We start from the raw sequence: 23,503 nt of genomic DNA, 5'->3' as shown, positions 1-23,503 counted from the left end.
CCAAGGTAATCTGGTAAGATTTTTCAGATAAAGCACTCAGATATTCCCGTATTTTCCCCAGGAAATACGGTGAGTGCTTTCCAGGCTTCGCCGCACGGATGGCCTCAATGGAGCTGAGACTATCCGAAACGATGAAGTAATGGTCTGAGGGCAGGGTGTCAATGATCCCGAGAGTATACTGAATGGCAGCTAATTCTGCGACGTAAATTGAAGCAGGATCATTGAGTTTGAATGAGGCAGCAAGATTTTCGTTGAAGATACCGAAGCCTGTGGACCCGTCGAGAATTGATCCGTCAGTGTAGAACATTTTGGCGCAGTCGACTTGATGGTATTTGTTATAGAAAATATTTGGGACCACTTGTGGGCGAATATGATCCGGAATTCCACAAATCTCTTCCTTCATGGATGTATCGAAAAATACAGTTGGATCAGAAGTATCTAAGAGATGAGCACGGTTGACGTTATATGTAGATGAATTGATGTTCTGTGCCATGTAATCGAAGTACAAGGACATGAATCGGGTCTGAGAATTAAGCTCGACAAGCCTTTCGCAATTTGCAATCACCAATGGGTTCAGAATATCGCATCGAATGAGCAATCGATATGAGAGGTCCCAGAATCGATTTTTCAGCGGAAGAACGCCCGCCAGTACTTCGAGACTCATCGTATGGGTCGAGTGCATGCAACCCAAGGCAATACGCAAGCAACGATACTGGATTCGCTCCAGTTTGATGAAGTGTATGTTCGCAGCGGAGCGAAAGCAGAAACATCCGTACTCCAACACTGATAATATCGTTGTTTGGTACAACCTGATTAGGTCTCCTGGATGGGCACCCCACCATGTTCCAGTTATTGTACGGAAAAAGTTGATCCTTTGTTGGCACTTCTGTTTCAGATACCTAATGTGACATCCCCAGGTACCTTTAGAGTCGAACCATACCCCGAGATATTTGAATGTTGAAGCCTGAGCAATAGTTTGATCCATTAATTGAAGCTGTAGTTGCGCTGGTTCACGCTTTCTAGAAAATACGACTAGCTCAGTTTTCTCCGTGGAGAACTCGATACCCAGTTGGAGAGCCCATGCAGACAAATTGTCCAAGGTATCTTGCAGTGGTCCTTGCAAGTCGACGGCTTTAGGACCTGTAATAGAGACCACACCGTCATCTGCAAGCTGCCTTAGCGTGCAGGAATTGACAAGACATTCGTCAATGTCATTCACGTAAAAATTGTAGAGGAGAGGGCTTAGACATGAGCCCTGGGGAAGGCCCATGTAGCTAAATCGTGATGTCGATAAATCGCCATGCGAGAAATGCATTTGTTTTTCAGACAACAGGTTTAGCAAAAAGTTATTTAAAATTGGCGAAAGACCATGCTGGTGCAACTTCTCATAAAGAATGTTGATCGAAACTGAATCGAAAGCCCCCTTAATATCCAAGAATACTGATGCCATCTGCTCTTTGTTAGCATATGCCATTTGAATTTCTGTTGAGAGCAACGCAAGGCAATCGTTCGTCCCTTTGCCTTTGCGGAAGCCAAATTGTGTATCTGACAGTAAGCCATTTGTTTCGACCCAATTGTCGAGCCGAAACAGGATCATTTTCTCGAACAACTTCCGGATACAGGACAGCATTGCGATCGGACGATACGAATTGTGGTCGGAGGCTGGTTTTCCTGGTTTTTGGATGGCGATGACCCTCACCTGTCTCCAGTCATGTGGGACAATGTTACCCTCAAGAAACCTATTAAATAAATTCAACAAGCGTCTTTTGGCAGAGTCTGGCAGATTCTTCAATAAGTTGAATTTAATTCTATCTGGCCCCGGGGCTTTATTGTTACATGATAAGAGAGCAAGTGAGAACTCCACCATCGTAAACGGTGTTTCGTTCGCGGTATTGTAAGGCGACGCGGCGCGGTAGATTTTCTGTGCCGGGGCGGAATCCGGACAAACCTTCTTGGCGAAATCGAATATCCAACGGTTTGAATATTCCACGCTCTCGTTAGTACTGTTTCGGTTTCGCATACGTCGGGCCGTGCCCCAAAGAGTGCTCATCGATGTTTCTCTTGTTAACCCGTCGACAAACCGGCGCCAGTAACTGCGTTTTTTAGCTTTCATTAAATTTTTCATTCGCTTTTCTAATATCGCGTACACTCGATAACTAGCAACTAACCCGTCGTTCCGGAAAGTTTTATACGCGGCAGCTTTCTCCGCGTACACGTCTGAGCACTCTTTGTCCCACCACGGGTTGGGAGAACGTTTTTGGGTGTTCACGTCGGGTACTCGTTTCGTCTGAGTTTGAATCGCGCTATCGAGAATCGAGTTGGACAAAAACTTATATTCTTCCTCCGGGGGAAGTATCTGTGTTGAATCGATAGTTTTGGATATCTCAGCAGCGTAGCTCTTCCAATCAATGTTTCGTGTGAGGTCATAGGGAACATTGATTGGTGTCGATGGTCTTGAACCAGTGGTGATTGCAATTACAATTGGTAAGTGGTCACTACCGTGGGGATCAGATATTACCTTCCACTTGCAATCTAACCGTAGTGATGTCGAGCATAAAGATATGTCCAGTGCACTTGCTTGCGCAGGTGGTCTAGGAATTCGTGTCATTTCCCCTGTGTTCAGAATTGTCATATTGAAGTTGTCACAAAGGTCTTGAATTGTCGAAGATCGATTATCGTCGTATAGACAGCCCCACCCCGTACCGTGAGAGTTAAAGTCTCCAAGAAGCAGGCGGGGCGAGGGAAGGTGTTCAATCACGTTGGAGAATCTTCGATATCCCATCATGGCCCTAGGAGGAATGTAAATAGAAGCAATGCAAAGATCTTTGCCTTTGATTGTTGTTTGACAAGCGACAACTTCAATGCCTGGCGTCGAAGGGAGGTTGATTCGATTGAAGGAGTAGCACTTTTTGATCCCTAAAAGTACCCCCCCATATGAGTCTTCTCGATCCAAGCGGATAATGTTAAAATCGTGGAAGTTGAGGTTTATATTAGAAGTTAGCCATGTTTCACATAGGGAAAATGCATCACAATGATTGTAATTTAGCAAGTGTTTTAATGAATCAATTTTGGGGATAATACTTCTGCAGTTCCACTGTAAAACAGTGATCAGATCCCTGATTCCGTCTAATAAGTTAGCCATCGAAGGATACGATCGCTGTAAGGAGGGGCCATTGTTCAGTCAACTGTTTTAAAAATGTTCTTACTGTTGGTAGAATAGCAACCAGCAAGCTTTTCATAGGATCGGTAATGTTGAAAGCTGTGAATATCCAGTCCACAATGTCAGAAAATTTAAGGAATCCCGTTTTAGGTTGAGTTTCTGACTGTAAAATTGGAGCACTTGGGATTTTTGGTGCCCCGGGGAGTGCTGGGAACTCCTGGTTGTATCTCAATTTCCCAAAACCAGGAGGTATTATCTTCGGATTTGTACCAGCCCTTCCAGTTGATGAATTATTTTTATTTTGTACCCTTGTTTGGGACAACCTAGGACCCTTACGAGGAAGTTCAGGTGAGTTTTGATTAGGTCTTTTCCTAGAGTTTCCAAGCGGAGCCAAAGAATGCCCCTCGCAAGGGTCGTTAGAGGCGTTATCGTCAGTTGGCAAGAGAGCGAATGGGTTTTCGGAGATAAGTGGAACAGCTCTTTTAAGCATTTCTGCGTAAGAGCGTCTGGAGCGATCTTTGGCGGATCGCTTCAGTTTATCCGCGCGAAGTTTGTACGTTGGGCATGTCAAAAGTGCATGCGGATTCTCCCCACAGTAAACACACTTCTCAGCAGGGCTACTGCAAGTATCATCCGCATGGCGTTCCCCACATTTACCGCACCGTTGCTTGTTGCTACAGTAGGTGGCCGTGTGACCTAGCTGCTTGCAATTGGAACAATTCATGACCCGCGGTACAAACAGGCGTACAGGTAGACGAGCTCCTCCCACTTCAACGTAGCTCGGAAGTGCAGATCCGGCGAAGGTTACGCGAAACGAGTCTGATGGATAGTAATTACCATCTTCGATGGACTTTGAGTGCAATTGCTTGCACTCCAAAATCTTAACTGATTGAAGGTTAGGGTCCTTAAAGCGGCCAGCCCCATCATTCATCAGATCATCGACAGTTAGACCCGCATCACTTACCACACCGTCGATCTCCACATCACGAGAAGGGATGTAGACGCGATACTCCAGCGTAAAGAGGCTATTTCTAACGATATCATTGGCCTGTTTCAAGTCAGTAACGACTACGCGCAGTTTGTCTGACTGAACCTTTTTAATCTCGGTTACGGCCGAGTAACGTTTTGTCAGCTCCCGTGCAACAGTTATGCTGTTTAACGGTTTATTTTTGGGCCGAAAGTATACCACCCAAGGACCAGCGGATCCATCCTGGTAAACCTTGACTCGGTGGGGCTGTGAGACATTGGGGGAAAGTGGGGGAAGTGGATCGACCATAACATTATCTGTCTCAGTATCAGATATACGTTCTTCTTCTTCATAATATTCCTCTTCGGAGGGTGATCCTTCTGTTTGTTCCATTTTGTTGCGGGAGCAACACGCTCGACCGCACTGTTTAACTTAAATCAAAATAAAAAATCAAAAGCAATAAAAAGAAAAAAATCGATAAGAAAAGTAAAAAACGAAACACTTCACCAGTTGGTTCCTGACGAGCTGGTAGGTGAATTGATCCTTCGTTTGTTTTATTCGTCACCCGCGTGACCTTCACACATTAGAGCTGATATAGCTCGTCTAAACAAAGCCGTCTTTCAGGCAAGAAAAATGTTTAGTAACGCACTTCACTGCACTACTTTAACTGATATCGCAGGTAACAATTATCACTCGCGGGACTGTTTATTAGTAATGCTTTACTGCAGCCTCTGCCACAGCAAGCACCTTCGTACCACCGAAAAAACTAAACCACACCGGAGAGAACAAAAAGCACTTGTTTCCCGGTACAAAGTTGGGTTACGAATCAAGTCCTCATGATGTTTACAACAACAGGTTATCAATGTACGGATCAGATAATTAGTATTGTAATATTGAATTAAATCAGTCAGCATCAATAAATTTTCAACTTCAATCCAATTTTTTTTGTGTTGTGGGGGGAGGGGGGGTTGTATGGTGTTAAACCACAAAACCTTCTCTTGGCTACGCCGTTGCTTGGAGTTATTTACTTCGCTTTCATTTTCCGATATGTTTCAGATCGATCCGATAGTTATAAGTTAGAAAAATTGCTGTCAGAAGTTTCATACAAATCAACATTTTTGCACTGATAAGTTATCAAGTTTCTTCCAGACAACTTGGAAGTGTTCGGTGATTATTTCTAGCGGTTGTAGATAGAAAAATGAAATACAAAATTCGTTTTATCGAAATAATGTTTGGCTTATTTAAATGGATTATTACTATATTGAACAATAAATAGGCGACAAAGAGTAATCAACAAACAACAAGCCATAACTTTTAAAGTATTCAAAATAGATATTTGAAGTCTTCAGTAAAGTTATTCGCAAAAGAAAGAGCTACAAATTTGCTGAAGACATCATTTCGATATAATCACTTCCAAGAAAATTTGTGAAAATATCTCACTCATAGGGCGATTAATCAGCACAACACCAATAGAAAGGGCATAATACCTCCATTAAGTTCTTCGAAGATACTATTGACCCAAAATAAGCCGTTTTGGTGTTAATAATAGATTACATGTTTTTGGTCATATTTCTGGCAATGGGAAATGATGAAAAATTTTCGTCCGCATTTAATGTTAAATATCTCTTTTGATAATCCTCTGATTTCAACAATCTATAGCTTGTTCGAAAGGTATTCGTTAAAGCTGTCTAAAAACATATAAATTGTTAATCTATCATGTCAATTTCGGCAGATAATTTTAAAAAACTGCAAAAAACGCCATTTTTACGCATTCAAACATTCATATCTTGGAAACTAAACATCAGAATCAAAAACAAATTTATAGCGTTCATACTGTTTTTTAGTTCTTTCATTTAAAATTGGTTTGGATAAGATCGGTTCAGCCATTGCTGAGAAACACGAATGAGAATTTGTCCGTTACATACACACACACACAGACACACACACACACACACACACACACAGAGACATTGTCCCAAATCGTCGAGCTGAGTCGATTGGTATATAAGACTCGGCCCTCCGGGCCTCGGAAAAAATCTTGAAAGTTTGAGCGAATTCTATACATTTCTTTTATAAGAAATGTAAAACATGTAATCTATTATTAATGCTTAAACGGCTTATTTTAGGTCAATAGTATCTTCGGAGAATAATGGAGGCAATATGCCTTTACCTTTGGTATTGTGCTTTTGCTGATTAATCCCCCTATGAGTGAGATGTTTTCACAAATTTTCTTGGAAGTGATTATATCGAAATGATGCATTCAGCAAATTTGTAGCTCTTACTTTTGCGAATAACTTTACTGAAGACTTCCATTATCTATTTTGAATACTTTAAAAGTTATGGCTTGTGGTTTGTGGATTACTCTTTGTCCCCTATTTATTGTTCAATATAGTAATAATCCATTGAAATAAGCCAAACATTATTACGATAAAACGAATTTTGTATTTCATTTTTCAATCTACAACCGCTAGAAATAATCACCGAACACTTCCAAGTTGTCTGAAAGGAACTTGATAACTTATCAGTGCAAAAATGTTCAATTGTGCGAACCTTCGGACTGTAATTTATCTAACTTATAACCATCGGATCGATCTGAAACATATCGGTAAATGAAAGCGAAGTAAATAACTCCAAGCAACGGCGTGGCCAAGAGAAGTTTTTGGGGTTTAACACCATACAACTCCCCCCGCCCACCACACAAAAAAACCTTTTTTAATCCACCTAGCGGTGCAATTGTGCCTTTCTCATTTCTCTAAACCATGGTACGGAGGCTTTTTATGTTCAACATAATTGTGGAAATGTCCATTACATTCTTAGTACACTTTGCACTTATACACAATGGCTTGCCAGCCACGAACTTGATGAGCTACGTGTCGACGGTGAAACACTTGAAACAAAAAATATCGTACTTCATTAGCCTAATCAGTATTAGATCAATGTTATCTGCTTGCTAACTCATTTTGTCATACGGAGGTGGGTATGTGAGGAGGGCCAAAGTCCCATGAACGAACGACTCCCCAGCTGAAATTGGTATGCTTTGTGATATAGTGGTGGTTTAAAGATGATGGGGTTGAAAGGGAAGGGGTATGAGGGCTGGATGGGGTATTGGTCTGAGGGGTGATTTAAGAAGATTTTTAAGGGAGGGGAGTGAACAGTAGAGGTGGGGGGGGGGGTATGTAACCCCTCTCCGTAAACCATCAACTACGCCCCTGTTAAAATCCAGAAACCTTATGCGAGTCAAAAAAAATTAGGATTAGGTTGACGTTTTTCAGAGTGATTGCATAACCTTTCTATATGAGAAAGGCAAAAATGTGCCAAAATCCAAAAAAGTGAATCGTCGTGAAATTTTTTTTTTCGAGTTTGCATCAAATCTCGACGTTTCATGCACCTTGACGACATTTAGCATCAAAAATAAAAATTCTGTTTATAATTTTTCCTATAGTTTATATGAGACATTTCTGTGTGGCCGCACTCTTAAACCCGTAATTCCGGAACCAGATTTCCGATCGATCCAAAATTCAATAGCAGCCGATGGGAAGGTTACAACTTTCATTTGAGACTAAGTTTGGGCAAATCGGTCCAGCCGTCTCTGAGAAAAATGAGCGACATTATTTGACACATACTCACATGCATGCACACACATACACACATACATACACATACAGACTTTTTCCGATCTCGACGAACTGAGTCGAATGGGATATGACACTCGGCCCTCCGGGCCGGGATTAGGTTGACGTTTTTCAGAGTGATTGCATAACCTTTCAATTTGAGAAAGGCAAAAATGTGCCAAAATCCAAAAAAGTGAATCGTCGTCAAATTTTTTTTCGAGTTTGCATCAAATCTCGACGTTTCATGCACCTTGAACACATTTGGCATCAAAAATAAAAATTCTGTTTATAATTTTTCCTATAGTTTATATGAGAAATTTCTGTGTGGCCGCACTCTTAAACCCGTAATTCCTGAACCAGAATTCCGATCGATCCAAAATTCAATAGCAGCCGATGGGAAGGTTGCACCTTTCATTTGAGACTAAGTTTGGGCAAATCGGTCCAGCCATCTCTGAGAAAAATGAGTGATATTATTTGACACATACTCACATACATACACACACATACACAGACATACACACACATACACACACATATACACACATACACACACATACAGACTTTTTCCTATCTCGACGAACTGAGTCGAATGGGATATGACACTCGGCCCTCCGGGCCGGGATTAGGTTGACGTTTTTCAGAGTGCATAACCTTTCTATATGAGAAAGGCAAAAATGGATTGAAGTTGAAAATTTATTGATGCTGACTGATTTAATTCAATATTACAATAACAATTATCTTATCCGTACATTGAAAACCTGTTGTTGTAAACATCATGAGGACTTTTGATAAATTGTCGGAATGGGGTCCTGATATGTAACTGATCTATTGGTCTTGATTTCACAGTTGTCTAATAGCATCAATATCAAATTCCTGCCTGAAAGCATTCCAATAGAAAATTCCAGAGTTCTGTAATCAATCATAATCCTCAGATTTCTTTTCAAATTGAACTCGCTTTTGTAGAGATGCACTGTAATAAGGGTCATTATTTAATAGAAATCGAAGTTAAAATTGATTTAATGTCTATGAAACATAGAACCGCTCACCAAAAAAATGCATAACTTTCAACATTTGCTAAAAATGTTTTTGTCTTTCTCATTCACTCTAAAATTCGTCAATCTAATCCCGATCGGGAGGGCCGAGTGTCATATTCCAATCGACTCAGTTCGTCGAGATCGGAAAATGTCTGTGTGTGTGTATGTATGTGTGTATGTGGAAAAAAATGTGACCTCTGTTTCTCAGAGATGGCTGGACCGATTTGCGCAAAGTTAGTCTCAAATGAAAGGTACAACCTTCCCATCGGCTGCAATTGAGTTTTTTATTGATTGGACTTCCGGTTCCGGAGTTACGAGTTGAAGAGTGCAATCACACAGCAAATTTCCATAAAAACTGAAATGAAAAATTTTCAAAATCAAATTTGTATTTTTGATGCCAAATGACTTTAAAATGCATGAAACATTGAGATTTGATGTAAACTCGAAAAAAATAATGACTTTTTTGGACTTTTTGCCTTTCTTATATAGAAAGGTTATGCAATCACTCTAAAAATCGTCAATCATACCGGCCCGGAGGGAGTATGCAGTGAGGGGTTGCTACTTTAAAATTAAAACTAGTTTAAAATTTCTTAGCAAGTTGGTAATTTTCGGCAGGACCCGGACCTCCCGGATCTTTCTCCATGATCCGCCGCTGGTTCCAAGCGATGTTTCAGTATCGACACATAGTATCTCAAGATCGTGGCTGTCGATCCATTGTATGTATGTGCAAATCGTACTGAACATGTAATATTCATTTCCACCATTGTATTGAACATAACCAACCATGGAATCGTAGTCTGGACAAATGAGAAAAGCACAATTGCACCACTAGGTGGATTAAAACATGTTTTAATTTTCGGAATGCGTCGAGTTGAGACGAAAACGTAATATGATTAATAACGAGGATAACACTTTCCGAATGTAGAGAGAAAATTATGAAAAATGACGATTTCCATTCGACTCTAGCAGGTCCTGATCGATTTTAATGAGCATTTGATTTTTGTTGTATGACCAATTATATGTTTAGGTCAAATGTTCAAAAACAGTAATTTAAAGTCAAGATAACATCATTTTGAAACCGCCAATTTCGGAGGTTTAGTATCTTCGATGAGTTTTACAAACGTTAAACAGCGCATCATTTGATAAAATAATTTTGACGGTATATCGTCCAAGAAATATTTATGGTGAATTTTCCCAGGTTAATATTCATGACTACAATAAAGTCTCAACATATTCGCTAAAGACACGAACTCTGTTACTATTTTCTTCTATTAATTAATTCTGCATAATTTTAAAACTTCAAAAATTACGGTTTCGAAATTATGCCGTTTGGACAGTAAGATCGATTTTCACCAAACCCCCACCAATTGTAAAATTGGTATTGTAAAAAAAACGTAAGGGCGATTCTTCAATGCTGATGGGTGGGACCGAAAAAGTAAACAATCGCCAAAGGGGCGATACTATCATTTCGTCAATTTCAATAGCAAAAACAAATTTTAATTTAATAATTTCAAATACTTCATGAAGTTTTGGGTTTCGATCACTGAATCATGCAATCTAGGATGTAAAAAACACAATAGTTCTTAAATAGGAAATAAAACCAAGTCTGGAAATATTCACTGTTGATTTTCTTTGAATGGTGTCACTGCTAGTATCGCTTTTTTCAAGAAAAAGCGTTGATTTCTTAGTTCTCAGTCGCGTTGGAAATTTGAGTAAAGTATAAACTTCAAATCGATTCAAAAACAATTCGATTTTTTTGGCTCAGTATAATAAAGACATACAAACGAATTATTGTTAATGCTCTGGTTATAAAATATCTAAATTCCTCAATCATGTGGTGTGGTGGGAAAACTGAATTTTCCTAAAAGCAGATTTTGCGGTGCGGGTGCGGTAAATACCATGCGGTTGCGGTAATTACCGCAACCGTGACGAACCCTACTTGGTGGTTTAACATCATCTGCTTTATTCGATTTTAAAATCTTAAGAGCTAACCTAGCTAACCTGACTTCACTATTCTATGTACATCAAGATGGGAGGAGTCAGTTATAATTCCAAAGTACAAATTTATGTGCGGTAGCGTAAAAAAAGGGAAAACAAATCGATGAATTATGTTATGAGTGCAGCGGTTGCTATAGGTGCTTGTTTCTTACGCAAGGCTGTTTATTTGTCGCCTTGGCATAATAATGACCTAGTGAGAATGTTGCTATAACAAGTGGTGTGATCCAAAATGGTTTAACTGAAATGCATCCATCTGGCTCTATGCAAGTTGGATTTGAAAACGATCGATCGAGTAATTTACGATCTGTGGGAAAATATGAGCGTGGCCTCGTTTCTAAAGGATATGTTAGATTTGGGTTTTATGACCTGTGACCTGAGAAGGATTCACATTGGTGCATGTAGGGATTGGTTTTTATGACTTGTAGGAATATTTTGTGATGTTATAAAGTAAGTCCGTTACACTATTGAAATTGACAAAATGATAGTATCGCCCCTTTGGCGATTGTTTACTTTTTCGGTCCCACCTATCAGCATTGAAGTTTTTTTTACAATAACTACCGTTTACACCACCGATTTCGTCCGGGTTTTTTCAATAGCGATCATTGTTACTATTTACAGTTGGTATCAGCTTGATAATCCTAAAAAAATACGAAAAAACAGTTTTGCCTCTAAACTGCTAGCAAAAAAAGTATCACCCTGTTTGCTTGCATGGAGTATGGAGGGCGAAACTTTAAATAAACAAACAAATATACAGTTTCGCCCGTTGTATTTTTTGCTGTAGTTTAAGAAAGCAATATCGTAGAATCCAAATTAATTAGGTTAATTTGTTGCGTTTCAAAGCCCTCATTCGCATGTATGAAAAAAGCCTAATGTTTACATTTGTAAGTATCGCTCTTTTCGCAAAAAAGCTTTGAAATGAAATCGCAGCTCCTGATACCACGCTATATCTGAAGTGCATGCGTGCATAGTTCCAAATTTTACTTCGACATCGACTTTTTCTAAAGGTGACTTCCCAGTAGTATCCTTGATTTGAATTATTATCGCTAATCCTAATGCCAAAGAACATATAAAAACCTCTCGAAAACGAACCGTTTGGGAAAATCATCATCATTACTGGAATTTTTATTTTCACGAAACTTTTCGATAACCTTCCGTCACTTGCGTTAATGCACTGGGTGCACAGTGCTCTGAAAATCTAGTGAAATCGTCTTAGGGCACCAGCGGGTCTAATTCAGAGCTATCTGCGCGGCGAGTTAAATCTGTAAAGAATACTAAAAATTATTTTCTATTCCAAAATTTTCAGTTCAGCAATTCGAGAGATCGTGCTAACCGCAAGCCATGATAAATAGACTACGTTGTGAAGCGATGGTCACTATTTATTAAAAAACATGGTTAAATAAAGAACCAAACTGTTAAAAAATTTCAAATAGTTTATGATTTTCACAAACTTATTAGGAAAAATTGTTTAATAAGCTTTCGTAATATTGTGTACGAAAAGAGCTGAAAAGTTCAGTATTTTCTCTATCTGCAACATATAAACCCTTAAGTATACCAATTAATTGGTATACGAATTGGAATAGGTTCGCCAAATTTTGGAAGAAGTCTATAAAATAACCCCTTGAAAACTATCTAAAAATTGTTGTAGTTCGATGCAATAAAAAAATCCTCAAAAATGAAATGTACCTATTAATGTGAAACACAGTGAATAATACATACAATAAAGACCCATTTTTTTTATCAATCTCATGGTGTATTTTGGGCTGACAAAATGGGGACATTGACTAAATCGGGCAATTTTTTTTTCTTTATAATAAACTGAAGCTGTTAAAATATTCCTCCCGTCCCTTGATGTAGTCTTATAACTATTTCTGATTATGATGAACTTTTTATTTTTGCATATTTCCATCTTCATGATAAGGAAAACATGCTCAAGAAAGGATTTACTCGAATTCAGTCTTGTTCGTCTGCTAGAGCCCATCGAACATATGCAATATAATTGGACTAAACCGTTTTGCGCGTTGAGGGCACAAGACCTAATATAAATTAAGTTTTGCTTTTTTGTGTTTCGAATTCATCTCGTCAGTAACTAGCACCATCTGGGTGTCTAGTTAGACGATGTATCTAAACTAGTACCCAAATCAGCACTAGTTAGACACAAAAAATTCCAAACAGTTCACACGACATATGTGAACGCCTAAAGACACATGTCCCGAGTGATGTCCCAGGAAGCAAATATAGCTCTGGTTTGCTGACGAGAAAGCGAAGACGAACTCTAGTCTTGTTCGTCTGCTAGAGCCCATCAAACATATGTTCATAATTGGCTGATAAAATCGGGGTTTCAATGAATTATATTAGATATTCAGCATTCGAAGAAGTTTCTTGTGAACGAGTGTAGAACGACTTTGTTGCTACTTACTTAAAGTCGACGGCGTAGCCAGAAATTCGGCTTGATGGGGGTTTGGTGAAAATCGATCTGACTGTGCAAATGGCATAACTCCGAAACCGTAATTTTTGAAGTTTTAAATTTATGCAGAAATCATTTTTCAGAAAATAGTAACAGAGTTCGTGTCTTTAGCGAATTTGTTGAGACTTTATTGTAGTCATGAATATTAACCTGAGAAAACTCACCATTAATACTTCTTGGACGATATACCGTCAAAATTATTTTATCTAATGATGCGCTGTTTAACGTTTGTAAAACTCATCGAAGATACTAAACTTCCGAAATTGGCGGTTTCAAAATGATTCTATCTTGACCTTAGATTACTGTTTTTGAACATTTGACCAATACATATAATTGGTCATGCAACAAAAACGAAATGCTCATCAAAATCGATCAGGACCTGCTAGAGTCGAATGGAAATCATCATTTTTCATAAATTTCTCTCTACATTCGTAAAGTGTTATCCTCGTTATCAATCATACATATTACGTTTTCGTCTCAACTCGACGCTTTCCCAAAATAAAAACCTGTTTTAATCCACCTAGTGGTGCAATTGTGTTTTTCTTATTTGTCCAGACTACGATTCCATGGCTGGTTATGTTCAATGCAATGGTGGAAATGAATATTACATGTTCAGTACGATTTACACATACATACAATGGATCGACAGCCACGATCTTGACATACTATGTGATACTGAAACATTGCTTGAAACCAGCGGCGGATCAAGGAGAAAGATCCGGAAGGTCCAGGTCCTGCCGAAAATTTTCAACTTGTTAAGAAATTTTAAACTGGTTTTAATTTTAAAGTAGCAACCCCTCACTGCATACTCCCTCCGGGCCGGTATGATTGACGGTTTTTAGAGTGTTTGTATAACCTTTCTATATGAGAAAGACAAAAATGTACCAAAGTCCAAAAAAGTCAATTTTTGTCAAACATTATTTTTTTCAAGTTTACATCAGCAGTGGTGTAGCCAAGAGGATACTTTTTTTTTACAATGGAGAAGACCTTTACGTCCTAGCCCAGTACACGTGCTATTGGTAGGGTCCAATCCATCACACGGGGTGCACTGGGGGCGTGTCGGGCTCGAATAATGACCAGCCATTAATACCGACTAAACTCCATTGGGCTCCGCCATCATTCCTCCCAGGAACTACCTCTCGGTATTACTTCTGGGGGGATGGCTGTACTAAATGTACTCATTCACTCTCACTCACGCGTTCATACGTCCTGTATGAGGCTTACTTGTGTGCTCTCCCAATCGCACTTTGATTCACTCTCAAACACTCCCACATGAGGCTGACTTTTGTGCTCACCTTTTACGTTCCTTGCGAGGCTGACTTGTGTGCTCACCTTACTCATTCCTTGCTAGGCTTACTTTTGTGCTCGCCCCACCCATACCATGTGAGGCTGACTTGGGTGCTCACCCTATCACCTGATTCACTCTCGATCGTGCCACTCTATTCTACCTCTGTCACTCCCCCTGGCATCCCATGTGGGACATTTTTCTTAGGCCCCACTTCTGACACACCATGCGAGGCTGACTTGTGTGCTCACCTTGTTCATTCCTTGCTAGGCTGACTTTTGTGCTAGCCTCTACCTTACCATGTGAGGCTGACTTTTGTGCTCACTCTTAACATGCCGTATGAGACTGACTTGGATGCTCACCCTTTCACTCCTCTGCCACGCCATGAGGCATCGATAGCTTAGTTCCAACATACTACGCTACGACCCTCCCGTCTTGGCATGAGGCAGTCCACTTATACGCTTATACACTCACTCTTCTGTCTTGCTTCGGGGTGGCTGGGTTTACCCCTTACGCGGTTGCCATTCGCTGCGCCAAACCTGCCTCGGCATGAACAGACTATTCACTCCCTTTTTTGCGCTTGGCCTTTTTCGCTCCAGCTAATCAATCACTAGTTAGCCGTGCCCGCCGTCTGTTGCTCGGTTCGCCAGATTACCTGTAGCCTACTGGCAATCTGGATGGTAGCAGCTGAGACTGCATTCCACTTCTCCACCGATTGACACATCCGCTGAATAAGGGTATCAGGGGTTGTGTCCCAGCCACAGACGTCAAGCATTGCTCTTCTTTCGACGTCGAACCGATGACATACGAACAGTATGTGTTCGGCAGTTTCGTCTAAACCTGGGCAGTCCGGGCAGACTGGGACCTCCGCGTGCCCGAACCTGTGGAGGTACTGTCGGAAACAGCCATGGCCTGACAGGAATTGTGTCAGGCGGAAGTGAACTTCCCCATGGGGTCTTCCCACCCAGCTCGATATGCTAGGTATCAGTCGGTGGGTCCACCTACCTTTCGAGGAGTAGTTCCATTCACGCTGCCATCTGGCGACCGAGGTCACCCTGGTGCGCTCGCGGGCTCTCCTATTTCCACGTAGCTCAAAGCACTCCTCATCTTCCCGAATGACCAGCCCGATTGGCATCATGCTCGCTATCACGCAGGATGCATCGTGCGGTAGGCAGATATCACTCTGAGGCACATCACGCGGTAGGTGCTATCCAGTTTCTGTAGGTAACTGGTTACCCTCAGTGCTCTTGACCATAACGGGCCGCCGTACCTGAGGATAGATACGGCAACGCCTGCCAGTAACCTACGTCTACTGGCGCACACCTTTGAGCTGTTGGACATCATTCTCGATAGAGCCGCAACAGCAGTCGACGCTCTCTTGCATGTATAGTCGACATGGCTGCCGAAGGTCAGCTTGTCGTCTATAATGACTCCGAGAGACTTCAGACTTCGCTGTGAAGTGATCGCGACTTCTCCCACATGGATAACTGCATGTTGTACCGACTTGCGGTTGTTGACGATAACTACCTCCGTCTTATGATGAGCGAGCTCCAGGCCTCTCGCGCTCATCCATTCCTCCACCGTGCTGATCGCGTGTTTTGCGGTTAGTTCTACCTCAGGAATTGACTCCCCGTAGACCTCCAATGTTCCATCGTCGGCAAAGCCGACGATCTTGGCCCCAGGAGGGAACTTTAGTCTCAGAACCCCGTCATACATGAGGTTCCATAGCACCGGGCCTAGGATCGAGCCCTGCGGGACTCCGGTGGTAATCGGAAACCCTTTTCTGACCGGCATCGGTCTCGTATAGTAGTACGCGGTTCTGGAAGTAACTTTCCAAGATCCGGTACAGACCCACCGGTAGGCTAAGCCGGTGTAACGAGAGCGCGATGGCATCCCAGCTTGCGCTGTTGAATGCGTTCTTCACGTCAAGTGTCAGTAACGCACAGTATCGAATACCTCGCCTTTTCCGTTGGATCGCTATCTCGGCAGTATTTATCACTGAGTTGAGAGCGTCCACTGTGGACTTACCCTTCCGAAAGCCAAACTGGTTGCTTGACAGACTGTCCGTACCTTCCGCATACGGGGTGAGCCTGTTGAGGATGATCCTCTCAAGCAGTTTGCCAGTCGTGTTGATCAGACAGATTGGTCTGTACGCCGATGGGTCGCCTGGCGGCTTCCCGGGCTTCGGCAACAGCACCAATTTCTGCCTTTTCCATCTATCGGGGAAACGGCACTCGTCAAGGCATCTCTGCATAGCTAGCCTGAACATGTTCGGGTTCGCTATGATCGCTGCCTTGAGAGCGTTATTTGGAACTCCATCCGGCCCTGGAGCTTTGTTCATTGCTAGGGATTTAGCCACTGCGAGTAGTTCTTCATTCGTCACTGGAGCCACCATTTCGGCCGTGCCCGCACTGTCTCGTAGTGCAGGTGGCCAGGGGCTTGTGGCTCGAAACGAGAAGAGTACTTCGATAATCGTTGCCAACCGGTCCGGAGACCGTTCTGGGGGTGAGGAGCCCCTTTTGGTCTTGGCCATCACAATCCTGTAGGCGTCACCCCACGGATTCGCGTTGGCACTCTCGCACAGGTTGTCGAAACACGCTCTCTTGCTGCTTTTAATGGCCTTGTTAAGGGCCAATTTCGCAGCTCGAAACACTTCACGGCGGTTCTCTCTTGCATCCTCGGTGCGAGCTCTTTGCATCCTACGTCTAGCTCTGAGGCAGGCTGACCGTAGAGCTGCAATTTCGGCACTCCACCAGTATACCGGGCATCTACTGTTTCTTGGCAGTGTTTTTCTCGGCATAGTGGCGTAGCACGCGCGTGATAGAACAGCTACCAGCGCATCCCCGCTTAGACTGTCGGCGTTGGCCTCCAGTCCCAGGGCCGCGGTGAAAGCTTCGCTGTCGAAGTGATTGGACTTCCACCCGCGTACCTGACAGGGATCTCCCGCCCTCGGATGCTGCACACCATAGTTGATCCTAAAGCGGATTGCTAAATGATCGCTATGGGTGTAGCCTTCGTCTACCCTCCATTTCATGCCTGGAGCCAGACTCGAGCTGGCAAATGTTACGTCAATCCACGCCTCCACTCCGTTTCTACGGAATGTACTAGTGGAGCCATTATTAGCTAGCACAGTATCGAGTTTCGCAAGCGCCTCCATTAGCGCTTGACCCCTGCTATTTGTACAGCGGCTGCCCCACTCCACTGCCCAAGCGTTAAAGTCTTTCGCTATGACTACCGGTTTCCGGCCCAATAGGTCCGACGAGAGCCTATCGATCATCTGGTTGAACTGTTCTATTGGCCACCTTGGTGGGGCGTAGCAGCTGCAATAGAACATATCATTGATCTTGGCAATCGCCACATCCTCGGCGGAGGAGTGTATTACCTCTTGAACCGGGAACCGTCCCGTTGTACAGATTGCCACCATTCCAGACCCGTCCGACACCCAATTGCCGTTGCCGGCAGGGATGCGGTACGGGTCTGATAAGAGGGCGACATCTCCGCTAGCGAATGACGGATCCCAATAGTAGCATGTCTGTAATAACATACGTACATGGAACTATTGAGATCCAGAGCTACAGGTCCAAAGCCCTGGTAAAGGAGGATGGTTGTGATGATCCGGGCCGAGATCACCACGTAAAGCAAGGTAGGGCATAACCCCAATTCCAAGGCGTGAAGCGACCCGTGCCGAGGGATGAGTGATCGAGGGGGTGAAAAAGATGCTCGATCGTTAACGGAGCCTGTGGGGTACCTGGGCAACCCCCACAGTAAGCGTCCCTTACCACGCTAATGCGGAGCTCTGGCGTGGCGGACATATATTTCTCGCGCTACTCGTGGGAATTTTCATGGAGCAAAATAAAAATAAAAATAAGCAGACGGAGGTGCCAAACCCCTTCGCAAGAGGTGGTTTGGCGAGGTCTCCCCCCCGTGGGGAGAGTAGTGGAACGATGAGTGCTGTACTCGAAAGCACCAGTGACCCCCCAGCAGCGGTAGGCAATACCCCTACTGTAAGTTTGTCTTACTTTGAATGAATTATTTTATTCAATATTTAGTTTTTATATGCATGACGATTGCCATGCATACATCGATACATAGTACATAGGGTCATAGCGTTAGACGCCTGGAGTGACAATTTGCTGCGCCGTATCCATGTGCCTTGCACGTCATCAAATGTGCAGCGTCGACAATAGACCTCGGTGATCGACCGCTCGAGTTGGTCACCGGTGTGCTGTGCGAATAAAGTTCGATTGAGTACAGTCGAACTTTATATAGCACGGTATAATTTAATTAGTGGGACGTCACACCTATCCCCTACAGAAAATGATGAGACTTCAGGTGAAATCATTTTATACACTCCAGATGCCTATAAAATCATATCTTAGTTTTATAATATTTTTTTTCCATTTTTTCTTCTTTTCTTCTTTTTTTTACTTTTTTTTTTTGTTTCTAAATAATTAAATTTTGCACTTCTCGGCAAGTGCTGAAAGTAATGCAATCGTTCCCTTCCTTTTACGAGGATGAAAATATATGATTTTCTGTATATAATATTTTGTAGGTTTTAGTTGTTTTCAAGGTCTTACCACTAATGATACGCATTGGCAGGCTTAATGTTTTTACCGTTTCACTCAGTTTCTTGTTTTTTTTGAGCTAGTATCATGCTGCTGGTTAGGCTTATTCTAATTTTGTTAATTTAAGGTAACCACAGTAGTCTTATCAAATCATAATAAAATTAGATTTGTGGTTATTTAATCACTCTATTTTTATGCACAGTTTGTTCTTCTTTTGTCTCACAATGTTCTATTACAATGTTGGGATGTAGGATGTTTTTTATAATAAATGGACCTGAATATACTGGATCTAATTTCCTTCTGTTCTCTATTTTTAACCAAACTTTGTCGTTAATTTTTACATTTAATGGATTTGTTTGATCGGCTTGATCTTTTATTCTCATAACTTTGTTTTTATTTAGTAATCCTCGAGCTTTGGAAACTGTTTGTTGAATTTTGAATTTTAGTTCCGAATAATAATGTTCATGATTGTAGACTGGATCTATAGTGTCTGCATTTTTCAAATATAATGGAAAGTTAACTGGTTTTCCAAATACAAGTTCAAAAGGAGCAAATTTTATATCTGAATGGGGTGAAGTATTGTAACAAAAGGCATAGTATGAAATAAATGAGTCCCAATCATTGCGCTCTTCATTAATGAAATGTCTTAAGTATTCATTAAGAAAACGATGATTTCGTTCTAAGCTACCAACTGTTTGAGGATGGTAAGCAGTTGCAAAGTTATGATCTATTTTTAATATTTTACATACATTTTCAAAAATTTCATTCTTATACTCAGTTCCCATATCTGTTTTTATTGCAGATGGACAACCGTATATAAGTACAAAACTTTCGATGAATGCTTTCGCTACTGTTATAGCTTGCTTATCCACTAAAGGTGTGATAATTACATATTTGGATAAATCGCATTGCAAAGTGAGTGCATAACGATTTCCATTATTTGTTTTGGTAAATGGACCTACCGTGTCGATTGATATCAAATCGAACACTTTAGCAGGTGTTGTTGTGTGAATAAATTTTTCACTTGTTTTCATTTTGTGTTTATTTTGTTTACATAGAATGCATTGTTTGACATAATTGGTTATTGTGGACTTCATATTCGTCCAATAATAGTTTCTTCGTAATTTCATCAATAGTTTATTTATACCTACATGTCCTCCCAAGAGAGTATTGTGGTTTTCAGCTATGATGTTTTGAATATCTATTTTATTTTTTATCACTGCAGCTTTTTTATATAGTATTATACAGACGTCTTTTAATGTTTCGTTGCAGCTTTCTTTAAATTTTTGAACGTTCATTTTTTTGAATATAATGCTGCTTAATTCTAGCGCTAGTTTCTTTATTGACATTTTCTTGGCCATTTCATTTATTTGCTTTAACGCATTTTGGACATCTATAACATTTTTTTTTGTAAGTAAGTTGCACTGATGCTAACTCTTTTTTCTTTGTTTTTGATGTGATTTTTATTGATATTATCGAATGGCGCATTTCAAAGACCAATTTTGGTAAACTGAAAGCGTCTATATTGTTGACAGATTCATAAGCCCTGAGGTGATCAGTCTCAGTAGCATTATCAACTGTTATTTTGTTTTGGTCGATTTTCCCAGTTCTAGACCTAGTTTGAACTGGCAAGACAAGTAGTACTTCAGAATTGATAGTTACGCGTGAAAGAGCATCAGGTACCGTATTATTTTTGCCTTTCACGTATTCGATATCAAATGAGAAGTCTTCTAAATCCGTTCTCATCCTTGTTAATTTGGAGGATGGTTCTTTCATCGAAAATAAATATATAAGAGGTCGGTGATCAGTTTTCACTAAAAAGCGTCTTCCATATAAATATGGTCGAAAATGTTTGATTGCCCAGTGGATGGCTGTTAATTCTTGTTCTATAGTAGACTTATTACTTTCTCCTTTGGTGAACATTCTACTAGCGTATGCAACAGGTAGTTCAGCATCGCCATGTAATTGAGATAACACAGCTCCGCATGCTAATTTAGATGCGTCTGTGCTTAAAATAAATTGTTTATTGAAGTCCGGAAATTGTAAAATTCTTGGTGACATAAGCTCTTGTTTTAATTTTTCAAACGCATTTTTACACTCTTCACTCCACTTGAAGACTGCATTCTTTTTCAGAATTGCATTCAATGGAGCGGTTATATCAGAAAAGTAAGGTATGAACCTTCTGTAATAATTACAAAATGCGACAAAACGTCGTACTTCGTCCGCATTTTGGGGTACCGGATATTTTTCAATCACGGAGAATTTTGCCTTGTCAGATTGAATTCCTTCGGCGGATATATGATGTCCTAAATAAGTAACATCTGCACAGAAGAAATGACATTTAGCAGGATTTAGCTTGAGATTAAATTGTTGGAGTTTGGTGAACACTCTTTCTAAATTTTTCAAATGGTGGTCAATAGAACATCCAATGACAATAATATCATCGATGTACAGAAAAGCACATTCCGGAGGAAGACCGCTTAAAGCTATAGTCATCATCCTTTGAAAACTATTGGGCGAGATTGACAGTCCAAATGGAAGTCTGTTAAACTCATAATGCCCTTGATGTGTGGAGAAGGCTGTTAACTTTTTTGAGTTTTTGTCTAGTTCGATTTGATGAAATCCTGACATCAAATCAAGAGTCGAAAAATATTTCGCTCTCCCAAGTTGGTCCAGAATATCATCTATTCTAGTTAGAGGAAATTTGTCGGCTATAATTTTTTTGTTAAGTTGACGAAAATCACAGACTAAACGGTGCTTTTGATCTTTAGTATTGGATTTTTTCGGTACTAACAAAATTGGTGTGTTATAAGGTGACGTGGAGTCTTGAATAATTCCTTTCTCGAGTAAATCATTAACTTGTTTCGTTATTTCAGCTCTGTGAACTTCAGGAGTTCTGTAGTTTTTTATGTATACTGGTGTGTTGTCGGTAATATTTATATTTTGTTTATAAAAGTTATTGCAGGTTAGCATATCACCTTGCAAAGAGAAAATATTATTAAATTTTTTGCATAATTCTATTAATTTGCCTTTGGCTTCAGCATTTACACCATCAATATTTAATTCTTTCATGAGATTTGTATTTCGGTTTTCCTGGTCAACATCTTTGAACGTATACATTGTATATTGTTGTAGAGGGATTATCTGTTTAGTAAAATTTTTATCAATTATTACTGCTTTATTAGTTGTGTTAATGAATTTAGCTATTGCATGTTCTGAATTAACGATAGCGTTTCCGCAAAATACTCCGGGTTGAACTTCACATGACAGTAAAACGTTATCTTCTTTGGTGCTCTTCGTATTTATTTGTCTATAAACCTCACAGCGAGGTGGTAGGACAATTGTATCTTCACAAGTGTCTTCAATTATTATTTCAATTGGACCAAGGCTAGTAGCGCATGTTAATGTCCAAGTGTCATAATCAATATTACAATGATATTTGGTGAGAAAGTCTCGACCTAAAATACCATCTGTCGGAATTGGAAATTCGTCATTCACTATATGAAATTTATGTAATAGCGATACACCATCGCTAGTATACAGTTCTGTAGTCATAGAACCTTTAGTTTCAGTTTTGATATTGTTTATTCCCGTAATCAAGCATTTGTCAGTTATTGTGATAAATTCGTCTTGGTTTAATTTATTGGGTTTCAGAATCGATATCTCTGCTCCCGTATCTATCAAAAATGTACAAGTATAATTTGAAATTTTTGGTTTTAAATTGATAAAATTAGTTGGTTTGGTATGAATATTGAAAATGTATCTGGTCAATGGTTCCTTATTTGGGATAATGGGACTGCTTGTTGTGTTTGCTGTTGTTGTTCTTGCGGGTTGCTTATACCCCCAACATGCTGAGCATGTTGATTCTGCTGCTGCTGCTGCTGTGGCTGTTGAGGGCCTTGCCAGTTTTCCGCATCGTTGTAAAATATTTGATTATGTTGACGAGTATTTCCACCCCGTGTGTAACTTTGTCCGCGGTGATTCTGGATTCCGCGGCCTCTATTTCCATTTTGGTGTCCCCGATAATTGTAGTTATTTTGATTGAAAGGGCGGTTTTGATATCCACTATAAATATTAGATCGGCCTCTGGAAGAGTTGACTTGTCCTCTGTTCGATCGGCCTCGGTAGTTATTTCTACCTCTTGGATTTCCTTGATTGTGGTTTTTAAAGTACAATACACTGACTTCAGTCTCGTGCTGATTCTCATGCACTTTTCCAATGGCAGCATCCAAGTTTTCAAATTTGCCTGCCTTTATCAGAAGTCTGGTTTCAGAATCTCGAACTCCATTGGCCATAGCTTTAATGCCTGCTTTTGTTGCAAATCTAACGGCTGCATCCAAGGGGATGTTTTCAGCCAAATAGCACTTCTGCAAGTCTAGTGTTAATTTCTCGACTTGGTCAGTGAATTTATTGAGGTCA

At 40.7% G+C, this 23,503-nt stretch overlaps 1 protein-coding gene across 5 annotated transcripts in view; it reads right to left on the bottom strand.

The window, feature by feature from the left end:
• Nucleotides 1-23,503, bottom strand: part of LOC131683057 (scavenger receptor class B member 1) — a 1,664,068-nt gene that overhangs the window by 84,022 nt on the left and 1,556,543 nt on the right. The gene's annotated exons all lie outside the window — the stretch shown is intronic.

This window comes from Topomyia yanbarensis, chromosome 2, assembly GCF_030247195.1.
Source record: "Topomyia yanbarensis strain Yona2022 chromosome 2, ASM3024719v1, whole genome shotgun sequence".
Classification (NCBI taxonomy): Eukaryota; Metazoa; Arthropoda; class Insecta; order Diptera; family Culicidae; genus Topomyia; species Topomyia yanbarensis.
This window is presented reverse-complemented; position numbering and strand designations above follow the sequence as displayed.